This window comes from Carassius gibelio, chromosome B22 (genome assembly GCF_023724105.1).
Source record: "Carassius gibelio isolate Cgi1373 ecotype wild population from Czech Republic chromosome B22, carGib1.2-hapl.c, whole genome shotgun sequence".
NCBI lineage: Eukaryota > Metazoa > Chordata > Actinopteri > Cypriniformes > Cyprinidae > Carassius > Carassius gibelio.
This window is the reverse complement of record NC_068417.1, coordinates 39,713,256-39,726,126: the sequence shown is the minus strand read 5'-3', so window position 1 is coordinate 39,726,126 and position 12,871 is coordinate 39,713,256. Positions and strand designations below refer to the sequence as shown.

At 37.5% G+C, this 12,871-nt stretch overlaps 5 non-coding genes and 8 pseudogenes across 5 annotated transcripts; all 13 read right to left on the bottom strand.

Moving 5' to 3' along the window:
- Positions 1–362: 362 nt before the first annotated feature.
- On the bottom strand, positions 363–480 carry LOC128006930 (uncharacterized; annotated as a pseudogene).
- Positions 481–701: 221 nt separating this feature from the next.
- On the bottom strand, positions 702–820 carry LOC128007140 (uncharacterized; annotated as a pseudogene).
- Positions 821–1,480: 660 nt separating this feature from the next.
- On the bottom strand, positions 1,481–1,599 carry LOC128006024 (5S ribosomal RNA). Its single transcript, XR_008178659.1, has one exon. It is a non-coding gene; the product is annotated as a 5S ribosomal RNA (ribosomal RNA).
- A 6,416-nt stretch (positions 1,600–8,015) lies between these two features.
- Positions 8,016–8,134, bottom strand: LOC128004823 (5S ribosomal RNA). Its single transcript, XR_008177498.1, has one exon. It is a non-coding gene; the product is annotated as a 5S ribosomal RNA (ribosomal RNA).
- A 372-nt stretch (positions 8,135–8,506) lies between these two features.
- LOC128005833 (5S ribosomal RNA) lies at positions 8,507–8,624 on the bottom strand. The gene has a single exon (XR_008178473.1). It is a non-coding gene; the product is annotated as a 5S ribosomal RNA (ribosomal RNA).
- Positions 8,625–8,990: 366 nt separating this feature from the next.
- On the bottom strand, positions 8,991–9,109 carry LOC128006532 (uncharacterized; annotated as a pseudogene).
- A 511-nt stretch (positions 9,110–9,620) lies between these two features.
- On the bottom strand, positions 9,621–9,738 carry LOC128006929 (uncharacterized; annotated as a pseudogene).
- Positions 9,739–10,113: 375 nt separating this feature from the next.
- On the bottom strand, positions 10,114–10,232 carry LOC128004822 (5S ribosomal RNA). Its single transcript, XR_008177497.1, has one exon. It is a non-coding gene; the product is annotated as a 5S ribosomal RNA (ribosomal RNA).
- Positions 10,233–10,749: 517 nt separating this feature from the next.
- On the bottom strand, positions 10,750–10,868 carry LOC128006530 (uncharacterized; annotated as a pseudogene).
- A 508-nt stretch (positions 10,869–11,376) lies between these two features.
- On the bottom strand, positions 11,377–11,495 carry LOC128006022 (5S ribosomal RNA). Its single transcript, XR_008178657.1, has one exon. It is a non-coding gene; the product is annotated as a 5S ribosomal RNA (ribosomal RNA).
- Positions 11,496–11,727: 232 nt separating this feature from the next.
- On the bottom strand, positions 11,728–11,846 carry LOC128006686 (uncharacterized; annotated as a pseudogene).
- A 510-nt stretch (positions 11,847–12,356) lies between these two features.
- LOC128007240 (uncharacterized) lies at positions 12,357–12,474 on the bottom strand (annotated as a pseudogene).
- A 222-nt stretch (positions 12,475–12,696) lies between these two features.
- LOC128007139 (uncharacterized) lies at positions 12,697–12,815 on the bottom strand (annotated as a pseudogene).
- Between the last annotated feature and the right edge of the window lie 56 nt (positions 12,816–12,871).

The following is a 12,871-nucleotide window of genomic DNA, read 5'->3' as shown; positions in this document are numbered from 1 at the left end:
TAAGATTCAGAGATCGGGCATTGACTTTTTTTTTTTTTTTTTTTTTTTAATGAAAGATTATTATATAATTCGTGAAATTTTCCAAAAGATTAAAGCACCTGGTATTCCCAGGCAGTCTCCCATCCATGAAGTAAACCATGCCCGAACCTGCTAATATTCAGAGGTCGGGCATTGACTATATTTTTTGGTAAAATTATTATATACTAAGTGAAAAATGTCCAAAAAGCTTACAGCGCCTGGTATTCCGAGGCGGTCTCCCATCCAAGTACTAACCAGACCTAAACCTGCTAAGATTCAGAGATCAGGGCATTGACTCTATTTTTTGGAAAAATTATTATATACTAAGTGAAAAATGTCCAAAAAGCTTACAGCACCTGGTATTCCGAGGCGGTCTCCCATCCAAGTACCAACCAGGCCCAAACCTGCTTAGCTTCCGAGATCAGACGAGTTGGGCATAGCCAGGTTGGTATGACCGTAAGCCAAGACTGCTGCAAAGAGAGGGCTATTTAAAGACCGACCAATCTAATCACCAGTACATTATATAAGTAGGAAAGAAAACCCGAAAGCTAAAAGCACCTGGTATTCCTAGGCAGTCTCTCATCAAAGTACTAACCAGACCTAAACCTGCTAAGATTAAGAGATCGGGCATTGACTCTATTTTTTGGCAAAATTTTTATATACTAAGTGAAAAATTTCCAAAAAGCTTACAGCACCTGTTATTCCGAGGCGGTCTACCATCCAAGTACCAACCAGGCCCAAACCTGCTTAGCTTCCGAGATCAGACGAGATGGGGCATAGCCAGGTTGGTATGAACGTAAGCAAAGACTGCTGCAAAGAGAGGGCTATTTAAAGACCGACCAATCTAATCACCAGTACATTATATAAGTAGGAAAGAAAACCCAAAATCTTAAAGCACCTGGTATTCCTAGGCAGTCTCTCATCAAAGTACTAACCAGACCTAAACCTGCTAAGATTCAGAGATCGGGCATTGACTTTTTTTTTTTTTTTTTTTTTTTTTTAATGAAAGATTATTATATAATTCGTGAAATTTTCCAAAAGATTAAAGCACCTGGTATTCCCAGGCAGTCTCCCATCCATGTACTAACCAGGCCCAAACCTGCTAAGATTCAGAGATCGGGCATTGACTCTTTTTTTTTTTTTTTTTTAATGAAAGATTATTATATAATTCGTGAAATTTTCCAAAAGATTAAAGCACCTGGTATTCCCAGGCAGTCTCCCATCCATGAAGTAAACCATGCCCGAACCTGCTAATATTCAGAGGTCGGGCATTGACTATATTTTTTGGTAAAATTATTATATACTAAGTGAAAAATGTCCAAAAAGCTTACAGCGCCTGGTATTCCTAGGCGGTCTCCAATCCAAGTACTAACCAGACCTAAACCTGCTAAGATTCAGAGATCAGGGCATTGACTCTATTTTTTGACAAAATTATTATATACTAAGTGAAAAATGTCCAAAAAGCTTACAGCACCTGGTATTCCGAGGCGGTCTCCCATCCAAGTACCAACCAGGCCCAAACCTGCTTAGCTTCCGAGATCAGACGAGATGGGGCATAGCCAGGTTGGTATGACCGTAAGCCAAGACTGCTGCAAAGAGAGGGCTATTTAAAGAACGACCAATCTAATCACCAGTACATTATATAAGTAGGAAAGAAAACCCAAAATCTTAAAGCACCTGGTATTCCTAGGCATTCTCTCATCAAAGTACTAACCAGACCTAAACCTGCTAAGATTCAGAGATCGGGCATTGACTTTTTTTTTTTTTTTTTTTTTTTTTAATGAAAGATTATTATATAATTCGTGAAATTTTCCAAAAGATTAAAGCACCTGGTATTCCCAGGCAGTCTCCCATCCATGAAGTAAACCATGCCCGAACCTGCTAATATTCAGAGGTCGGGCATTGACTATATTTTTTGGCAAAATTATTATATACTAAGTGAAAAATGTCCAAAAAGCTTACAGCACCTGGTATTCCCAGGCGGTCTCCAATCCAAGTACTAACCAGACCTAAACCTGCTAAGATTCAGAGATCAGGGCTTTGACTCTATTTTTTGGCAAAATTATTATATACTAAGTGAAAAATGTCCAAAAAGCTTACAGCACCTGGTATTCCGAGGCGGTCTCCCATCCAAGTACCAACCAGGCCCAAACCTGCTTAGCTTCCGAGATCAGACGAGATGGGGCATAGCCAGGTTTTTTTTTTTTTTTTTTTTTTTTTTTTTATTATTTTCTTGAAAAACACATATAATACATTACATCTCTTCTAAGAAAAGAAATTTACATTCCAATTAAAAAATAAAAAATAAAATAAAAACAAAGACATTCATGTGATTAAATAGATATTTCTCTTCCACATCATTCTGTTCCTGGAAATGCTATTTCAAACTTCTTTAAAATTGAGTAAACCTCTGAAGTAAACACTTTATCAAATTCCTTATTTTTTTGTTCCTGTTTAAAATAACAATACAAACATTCTATATACCTTTTCCAACGTCTTTTAAACAAACCCCACACATCCATTATAATTTCTTCTTGTTTTGCAATTCCTCTTCTTTCCCAGATGACTTTTTTCATTAACATTACAAACAGATTGATCACCTTTTTGTTTTTTTCCTTCTCATCAAAACCTAACATAATGATCCTATCCAATTCTGTATCCTCTCGATCTTGCTCCCCTCCCAGGTTTACAATTATAGTTTTGCATTTTTCATTGAAATCCTTCAGTGCCTTACAGTGTAGAAACGCATGTAAAAAATCTTCCTCTTCCTCATTGCATACTTTGCATATGGCACTTTGTTCCATCCCAATTTTTTTAAGTATAACATCAGTAAACAGCACCCTTTGTCTGATATAATACTCAGAATTTTCCAATTTGACCTCAATTATCTCCCCTTTCATGTTTTTCCAAATATCTTCTTCTTTTAAACCTTCAAATGTCTTCTGCCAAAATTTGTTTGCAACAGGTTTCTTAAAAATCATGTCAATGAAAAAAACAAAACATTTTCACTGTACATTCTTTTAAAAGCCACAATTTCTCTCCCAGTATTGCGTACACATCCTTTTCTCCTTTCCCCCCTTCCATAGTTTCAACCTTTTCTATCCATTCTTTGGGTATTGCATTTTTTATAATTTCATACTTAGTTTTAAGTTCTTGTTTATTAAATTCTTCCTTTGCTTCCTCCATCACATCTACTATATACTGCATTGGTAAAAAGCCTTCTTTATATTCATATAAAACATCTCTTACTTTGACTATTCCAACTTCCATCAATTCTTTAAAATATATTTCCTTCCCTTGGTTTAAAATGCCGGTGTTTAGGAATAATGGCTGATTTAAGATGTTTTCTCTTCCATGTACGTTGTATTGAACGGTAGTTAAAAAATTCCTCCAAGCCCTTAAAACTTCTTTATAAAACATTGGCAACCCCTCTGTTATCCATTCTTGTGTTCTCATCCATAACACATTATCTCCCAGATTAAAATTCCCACATTTGTTTAAAAAAATCCCCATTGTTGTTTTCCATTCTGCTTTGTTTCCCTCATCCAGATACTTTTTGACTAATTTGACTCTCAGACTATTCTTCCTTTGCTCAACATCGATTAAACCCAAACCTCCTTTTCCCTCCATCCCTATTAAAGTATTGTACGCAATTCTAGCTGGTTTCCCTACCCATAAAAAATCTAAAAAACATCTTTTCAACCCTCTTTCCACCCACACCGGCATAGATGTCATATATAAAAAATACCACAGTTTTGAAGTCATTAAAACATTCAAGATTAAAACCTTCCCTTTTAAATTTAGTGCCCTCAATTTCCAAAAGTTCAGTCTTCTTTCAATGCTTCCCACTATTTCTTCCCACATGATTTCTCTAACTTTATCTTCATCTTTACCCATTAAAATTCCTAAAATCTTCATTTCTTTTACTTCCTTGAATTTAAAATTCTCTGCTAAGTCTGTCGTCTGCCCAAATCTCATATATGCAGTTTTTTCTTCATTTATTTTTCCTCCTGACCCCTTGCAAAATCTCTGTACTATTTCCATTACTTGTTTGACACTTTCTTCTTCTCTAGCAAAAATGGTAGTGTCATCAGCATATTGAAAAATTTTACTCTCTTTTCCTGTTTGTTCAATCTCTATTCCTTTAATTCCCCTTTCTTGCTTTATGGCTAGTCCAAGCGGTTCTGCCACCAATGAATATAGCAGGGCTGATAAAGGACACCCTTGTCTTATAGATCGTGTTATCCTAAAACATTTTGTTAAAAACCCATTACATTTTATTGTTGTCATTGCTCCCTTGTATAAAATTTGAATCCATTTAATAAAAATCTCCCCAAACCCAAAACTTTTTAAAATATCAAATAAATATTCGTGTTCCACCCTGTCAAAAGCTTTTTCAAAATCTAAGTTAATGATATAACCTCCTTTCCTTTTATCTCTCATGTACCTTATCGTGTCTTTTATACTCATTGTTACATCCGAAATGTCTTTCCCTTTTACTCCATATGCCTGATTTGTTGTTATTATATTTGGCATTATCTGTTTTAATCTATTCGCTAAAAGTTTTGCTAAAATCTTTAAATCAGTATTTAACATTGTGATAGGTCTATAATTTTTTAATTCATTTTTCCCCCCTTTTTCTTGTATATTACCTTCATCAATCCCATTCCCATTCTTAACATCATTCCTCCTTTTTCAAAAATCTCATCATAAACATCTCTTAAAATATCTACTAAAAGGTCTTTAAAAGTTTGGTAAAACTCACTTCCTAGACCATCAATGCCTGGGCTTTTCTTTTTGTTCAATTCATTTATTATACTTTCTATTTCTTCTTTACTTATTGTCTGATCGCATTCTTCCTTCTCCTCTTTACTCACTTTAATTTTTATTAATTCCATTAATTCCCTTTTTTCTCTCTCCTTTACTCCTTCCGTATTAAACAATTTTCAAAATAGTTTTTAACCTCTTCTAAAATTTCCCCACATTCATGTACCATTTCACCATTTTCTTTTCGTATTTCTTTTATAGTTTCAACTCTTCCTTTTCTTTTTTCAAGATCAAAAAAAAACTTTGTGCATTTTTCTCCTTCTACCAGATATTTAGCTTTACACCTCAACATTGCCCCCTTATATCTATTCTCTTCCATCTCTTTCAGCTCTTCTTGTATTTCTTTTATTTTTTGAATATCTTCTGTTTCATCATTTACTTGCTTCTCCAGTCTTTCTCTTATTTCCTTTTCTTTATTCTTTTTGCATTTCTGTTTTAACACACAATAACTAATAGTGATTTTTTTCACTAAAAATTTCAAGTTCTCCCACCAGATCCTTTTGTCCTCTAAATACATTTCATTCTCTTTTTCTTTTTTTATTGTATCTTTTATTGTTGCCACATAATCCTCATCCTTTAAAATGTCTGTATTTAAAACCCATACCCCTGGCCCTCTTTTCCCAACATCCCAATCCAAATGTACAAAAAAAGGCTTATGATCACTTAACCTCGTTTCTTCATACCTTAACTTCTCTATAAAACATTCTAAATTCCTTGTACATAAAACCATATCTATTCGTGTTTGATAAATGAAATTTCCTACTATTTGTCTTCTCGAGTATTCTCTTTTGTGTTCATTCCTTACCCTCCATACATCCATTATATTGTTTTCCTCCATTAGTGATCTTAACTCTTTCCTTCCCGTATCGCTTTTGAAACCCATACCCTCCGCTATATCTTGTCTGCTAAAAACTGTATTAAAATCCCCCATCATAAGTATATATTTATAATTCCTCACAATTGTCTTGATAGTGTTAAAAAATGATCTCTTTTCTTCTTTTTTCGTTGGTGCATGTATGTTGACCAGTAATATGTTCTTCTCTTCGTAACTCATTTCCACTATCAAACATTTCCCTATTTCATCTTTGTATATTTCTTTACAGCTTACACCACTGTTTTCCCTTATTAAAATTGCCACACCTCTACCATTTCTTTCATCACCATTATTATACAGAATTTCACCATTCCACCTTTTCCTCATTTCATTTATAGACCTATCTGTCCAATTAGTTTCTTGTAGCATTATTATGTCTTCTTTTTTACACATTTCTTTTACTTTATCAAACTTTCTTACATCTTGAAGTCCTCTTGCATTAAAAGTTACCAACTTTATGAGCATAAGACAGAAAAAAGTATTCATAAAAACCATCGTTTATGATTCAATCTCCCCCATGTCCTTTAACAGTTCAAATCGGTTTACATTTTTCAACAAGTCCTCTTTAACTACTTTTTTCCTTACCCCGCCCAAACTTGGTTTTACCTTGATCGATCTTCTTCTTTTCATTTGTATCCCAGCTTTGTCCTCCTTTTCCTCTTCACTGCCCATTTCAACAGTCTGTTCTTCATTTACAATCCTTTGATGTTCTATTTTGTCTAAAAGTATTTCAATGGTCTCTGCAATTTGCATCTCCGCTTCACCCCCTTGCTGTGATTGTTTATCCTGTATGCAACTTTCTTCTCTCTGTTCTCCTTTGTCCTTATTTTCGTTGGTTTCATTAATCTGTGTTGTTGTTGTTCCTTCCTCTTGCTCCTTTTCATTGTCATGCATCTGCCCACTCACACCTTTTTCATCTTCTTCCTCGTTTCCCATCCAGCATTCACACTTGCTTAGCACCTCCTCGCAATCCGGGCATTTTACCACCCTGCAGTCCCTCGCCATGTGTCCTCTCTCATTGCATTTGTAACATATAAACTGCGGACAGTCTTTCACCATATGCTCTGGGCTCATGCACAACCTACATGTCTTTACCTGCTGGCTATGCATGACCCGAAAGTGCTGTGGTCCTTCTGCTGTGACAAACTTGGTGCTATACGGGAGTGAGATCACTTCTCTGGGGAATCTTGTTTTTACAAATCTTGTTCCATCTTCAATATTTGTGCCAGGATAAAACCGTCTCTTTATTTTAGAGATGGGGAGAACTCCCCATCCTTCCAATTTCTTTAAAATGTCCTCATCGTCCATGTAAACAGGGAGATGCATAAAAGAAACAACAAAATCTCTGTTTTGAAGTCTTGTTACCTCACAGGTTTTTCCTTTGATTAGTATTCCATTCATCAGCTCCTCGATGTCTTCCTCGGTCTCCAAAGTCACCTCATAACATCTTGTTTGTTTCGGTCGAACCGCCAAGATTTTCCCTTCTCCAACTTTTTCTGTCACTGACATTATAATATCCACTGCTCTCACATCATCCAAATCCATTAAGTCCACTGTTACTGTTGCTTCCTTTTTGTAAACTCTTTTCCAGGTTTCCTTCTTTGTTTCTTTTTCATGTCCATCTCTGTGTCTTTTTTCAAGATCGATTTCATTTCCACTCCGTGTTTCTCGTGCCATTGCTGTGGTCGTTGCCGGTAATCTATCCATTTTGAAAATTAAAGCCAAAAAAAACTCCCCCCCCAAACAGCGTGAGCTGCTGGGAGGAGAAAAAAAAAACAAACAAAAAAACTAAATAAAGCTTTTCCCAAAAAATAATGAACAAAACACAAATCAAAAAAGGTGAGCCTCTCTCACCAACTGCTCAAACTGCCAACTCACTTCCTGTATTCCTCACTAGCGCCACCAGGTTGGTATGGCCGTAAGCCAAGACTGCTGCAAAGAGAGGGCTATTTAAAGACCGACCAATCTAATCACCAGTACATTATATAAGTAGGAAAAAAAACCCAAAAGCTTAAAGCACCTGGTATTCCTAGGCAGTCTCTCATCAAAGTACTAACCAGACCTAAACCTGCTAAGATTCAGAGATCGGGCATTGACTTTTTTTTTTTTTTTTTTTTTTTTAATGAAAGATTATTATATAATTCGTGAAATTTTCCAAAAGATTAAAGCACCTGGTATTCCCAGGCAGTCTCCCATCCATGTACTAACCAGGCCCAAACCTGCTAAGATTCAGAGATCGGGCATTGACTCTATTATTTGACAAAATTATTATATACTAAGTGAAAAATGTCCAAAAAGCTTACAGCACCTGGTATTCCCAGGCGGTCTCCCATCCAAGTACTAACCAGGCCCAAACCTGCTTAGCTTCCGAGATCAGACGAGATGGGGCATAGCCAGGTTGGTATGACCGTTAGCGAAGACTGCTGCAAAGAGAGGGCTATTTAAAGAGCAGCCAATCTAATCGCCAGTACATTATATAAGTAGGAAAGAAAACCCAAAAGCTTAAAGCACCTGGTATTCCTAGGCAGTCTCTCATCAAAGTACTAACCAGACCTAAACCTGCTAAGATTCAGAGATCGGGCATTGACTCTTTCGTTTTTTATTTTGTTTTTTATGGAAGATTATTATATAATTCGTGAAATTTTCCAAAAGATTAAAGCGCCTGGTATTCCCAGGCAGTCTCCCATCCATGTACTAACCAGGCCCAAACCTGCTAATATTCAGAGATCGGGCATTGACTCTATTATTTGGCAAAATTATTATATACTAGGTGAAAAATGTCCAAAAAGCTTACAGCACCTGGTATTCCCAGGCGGTCTCCCATCCAAGTACTAACGAGGCCAAACCTGCTTAGCTTCCGAGATCAGACGAAATCGGGCATAGCCAGGTTGGTATGGCCGTAAGCGAAGACTGCTGCAAAGAGAGGACTATTTAAAGACCAGCCAATCTAATCGACAGTACATTATATAAGTAGGAAAGAAAACCCAAAAGCTTAAAGCACCTGGTATTCCTAGGCAGTCTCTCAACAAAGTACTAACCAGACCTAAACCTGCTAAGATTCAGAGATCGGGCATTGACTTTTTTTTTTTTTTTTTAATGAAAGATTATTATATAATTCGTGAAATTTTCCAAAAGATTAAAGCACCTGGTATTCCCAGGCAGTCTCCCATCCATGAAGTAAACCATGCCAGAACCTGCTAATATTCAGAGGTCGGGCATTGACTATATTTTTTGGCAAAATGATTATATACTAAGTGAAAAATGTCCAAAAAGCTTACAGCACCTGTTATTCCGAGGCGGTCTCCCATCCAAGTACCAACCAGGCCCAAACCTGCTTAGCTTCCGAGATCAGACGAGATGGGGCATAGCCAGGTTGGTATGACCGTAAGCCAAGACTGCTGCAAAGAGAGGGCTATTTAAAGACCGACCAATCTAATCACCAGTACATTATATAGGTAGGAAAGAAAACCCGAAAGCTTAAAGCACCTGGTATTCCTAGGCATTCTCTCATCAAAGTACTAACCAGACCTAAACCTGCTAAGATTCAGAGATCGGGCATTGACTTTTTTTTTTTTTTTTTTTTTTTTAATGAAAGATTATTATATAATTCGTGAAATTTTCCAAAAGATTAAAGCACCTGGTATTCCCAGGCAGTCTCCCATCCATGAAGTAAACCATGCCCGAACCTGCTAATATTCAGAGGTCGGGCATTGACTATATTTTTTGGTAAAATTATTATATACTAAGTGAAAAATGTCCAAAAAGCTTACAGCGCCTGGTATTCCGAGGCGGTCTCCCATCCAAGTACTAACCAGACCTAAACCTGCTAAGATTCAGAGATCAGGGCATTGACTCTATTTTTTGAAAAATTTATTATATACTAAGTGAAAAATGTCCAAAAAGCTTACAGCACCTGGTATTCCGAGGCGGTCTCCCATCCAAGTACCAACCAGGCCCAAACCTGCTTAGCTTCCGAGATCAGACGAGTTGGGCATAGCCAGGTTGGTATGACCGTAAGCCAAGACTGCTGCAAAGAGAGGGCTATTTAAAGACCGACCAATCTAATCACCAGTACATTATATAAGTAGGAAAGAAAACCCGAAAGCTAAAAGCACCTGGTATTCCTAGGCAGTCTCTCATCAAAGTACTAACCAGACCTAAACCTGCTAATATTCAGAGATCGGGCATTGACTTTTTTTTTTTTTTTTTTTTTTTTTTTAATGAAAGATTATTATATAATTCGTGAAATTTTCCAAAAGATTAAAGCACCTGGTATTCCCAGGCAGTCTCCCATCCATGTACTAACCAGGCCCAAACCTGCTAAGATTCAGAGATCGGGCATTGACTCTATTATTTGACAAAATTATTATATACTAAGTGAAAAATGTCCAAAAAGCTTACAGCACCTGGTATTCCCAGGCGGTCTCCCATCCAAGTACTAACCAGGCCCAAACCTGCTTAGCTTCCGAGATCAGACGAGATGGGGCATAGCCAGGTTGGTATGACCGTTAGCGAAGACTGCTGCAAAGAGAGGGCTATTTAAAGAGCAGCCAATCTAATCGCCAGTACATTATATAAGTAGGAAAGAAAACCCAAAAGCTTAAAGCACCTGGTATTCCTAGGCAGTCTCTCATCAAAGTACTAACCAGACCTAAACCTCCTAAGATTCAGAGATCGGGCATTGACTCTTTCGTTTTTTATTTTGTTTTTTATGGAAGATTATTATATAATTCGTGAAATTTTCCAAAAGATTAAAGCGCCTGGTATTCCCAGGCAGTCTCCCATCCATGTACTAACCAGGCCCAAACCTGCTAAGATTCAGAGGTCGGGCATTGACTTTTTTTTTTTTTTTTTAATGAAAGATTATTATATAATTCGTGAAATTTTCCAAAAGATTAAAGCACCTGGTATTCCCAGGCAGTCTCCCATCCATGAAGTAAACCATGCCCGAACCTGCTAATATTCAGAGGTCGGGCATTGACTATATTTTTTGGCAAAATGATTATATACTAAGTGAAAAATGTCCAAAAAGCTTACAGCACCTGTTATTCCGAGGCGGTCTCCCATCCAAGTACCAACCAGGCCCAAACCTGCTTAGCTTCCGAGATCAGACGAGATGGGGCATAGCCAGGTTGGTATGACCGTAAGCCAAGACTGCTGCAAAGAGAGGGCTATTTAAAGACCGACCAATCTAATCACCAGTACATTATATAGGTAGGAAAGAAAACCCAAAAGCTTAAAGCACCTGGTATTCCTAGGCAGTCTCTCATCAAAGTACTAACCAGACCTAAACCTGCTAAGATTCAGAGATCGGGCATTGACTTTTTTTTTTTTTTTTTTTTTAATGAAAGATTATTATATAATTCGTGAAATTTTCCAAAAGATTAAAGCACCTGGTATTCCCAGGCAGTCTCCCATCCATGAAGTAAACCATGCCCGAAACTGCTAATATTCAGAGGTCGGGCATTGACTATATTTTTTGGTAAAATTATTATATACTAAGTGAAAAATGTCCAAAAAGCTTACAGCGCCTGGTATTCCGAGGCGGTCTCCCATCCAAGTACTAACCTGACCTAAAACTGCTAAGATTCAGAGATCAGGGCATTGACTCTATTTTCTTGCAAAATTATTATATACTAAGTGAAAAATGTCCAAAAAGCTTACAGCACCTGGTATTCCGAGGCGGTCTCCCATCCAAGTACCAACCAGGCCCAAACCTGCTTAGCTTCCGAGATCAGACGAGATGGGGCATAGCCAGGTTGGTATGACCGTAAGCCAAGACTGCTGCAAAGAGAGGGCTATTTAAAGACCGACCAATCTAATCACCAGTACATTATATAAGTAGGAAAGAAAACCCGAAAGCTTAAAGCACCTGGTATTCCTAGGCATTCTTTCATCAAAGTACTAACCAGACCTAAACCTGCTAATATTCAGAGATCGGGCATTGACTTTTTTTTTTTTTTTTTTTTTAATGAAAGATTATTATATAATTCGTGAAATTTTCCAAAAGATTAAAGCACCTGGTATTCCCAGGCGGTCTCCCATCCAAGTACCAACCAGGCCCAAACCTGCTTAGCTTCCGAGATCAGACGAGATGGGGCATAGCCAGGTTGGTATGACCGTAAGCCAAGACTGCTGCAAAGAGAGGGCTATTTAAAGACCGACCAATCTAATCACCAGTACATTATATAAGTAGGAAAGAAAACCCGAAAGCTTAAAGCACCTGGTATTCCTAGGCATTCTCTCATCAAAGTACTAACCAGACCTAAACCTGCTAAGATTCAGAGATCGGGCATTGACTTTTTTTTTTTTTTTTTTTTTTTAATGAAAGATTATTATATAATTCGTGAAATTTTCCAAAAGATTAAAGCACCTGGTATTCCCAGGCAGTCTCCCATCCATGAAGTAAACCATGCCCGAACCTGCTAATATTCAGAGGTCGGGCATTGACTATATTTTTTGGTAAAATTATTATATACTAAGTGAAAAATGTCCAAAAAGCTTACAGCGCCTGGTATTCCGAGGCGGTCTCCCATCCAAGTACTAACCAGACCTAAACCTGCTAAGATTCAGAGATGAGGGCATTGACTCTATTTTTTGGAAAATTTATTATATACTAAGTGAAAAATTTCCAAAAAGCTTATAGCACCTGGTATTCCGAGGCGGTCTCCCATCCAAGTACCAACCAGGCCCAAACCTGCTTAGCTTCCGAGATCAGACGAGTTGGGCATAGCCAGGTTGGTATGACCGTAAGCCAAGACTGCTGCAAAGAGAGGGCTATTTAAAGACCGACCAATCTAATCACCAGTACATTATATAAGTAGGAAAGAAAACCCGAAAGCTAAAAGCACCTGGTATTCCTAGGCAGTCTCTCATCAAAGTACTAACCAGACCTAAACCTGCTAAGATTAAGAGATCGGGCATTGACTCTATTTTTTGGCAAAATTATTATATACTAAGTGAAAAATATCCCAAAAAGCTTACAGCACCTGTTATTCCGAGGCGGTCTACCATCCAAGTACCAACCAGGCCCAAACCTGCTTAGCTTCCGAGATCAGACGAGATGGGGCATAGCCAGGTTGGTATGAACGTAAGCAAAGACTGCTGCAAAGAGAGGGCTATTTAAAGACCGACCAATCTAATCACCAGTAC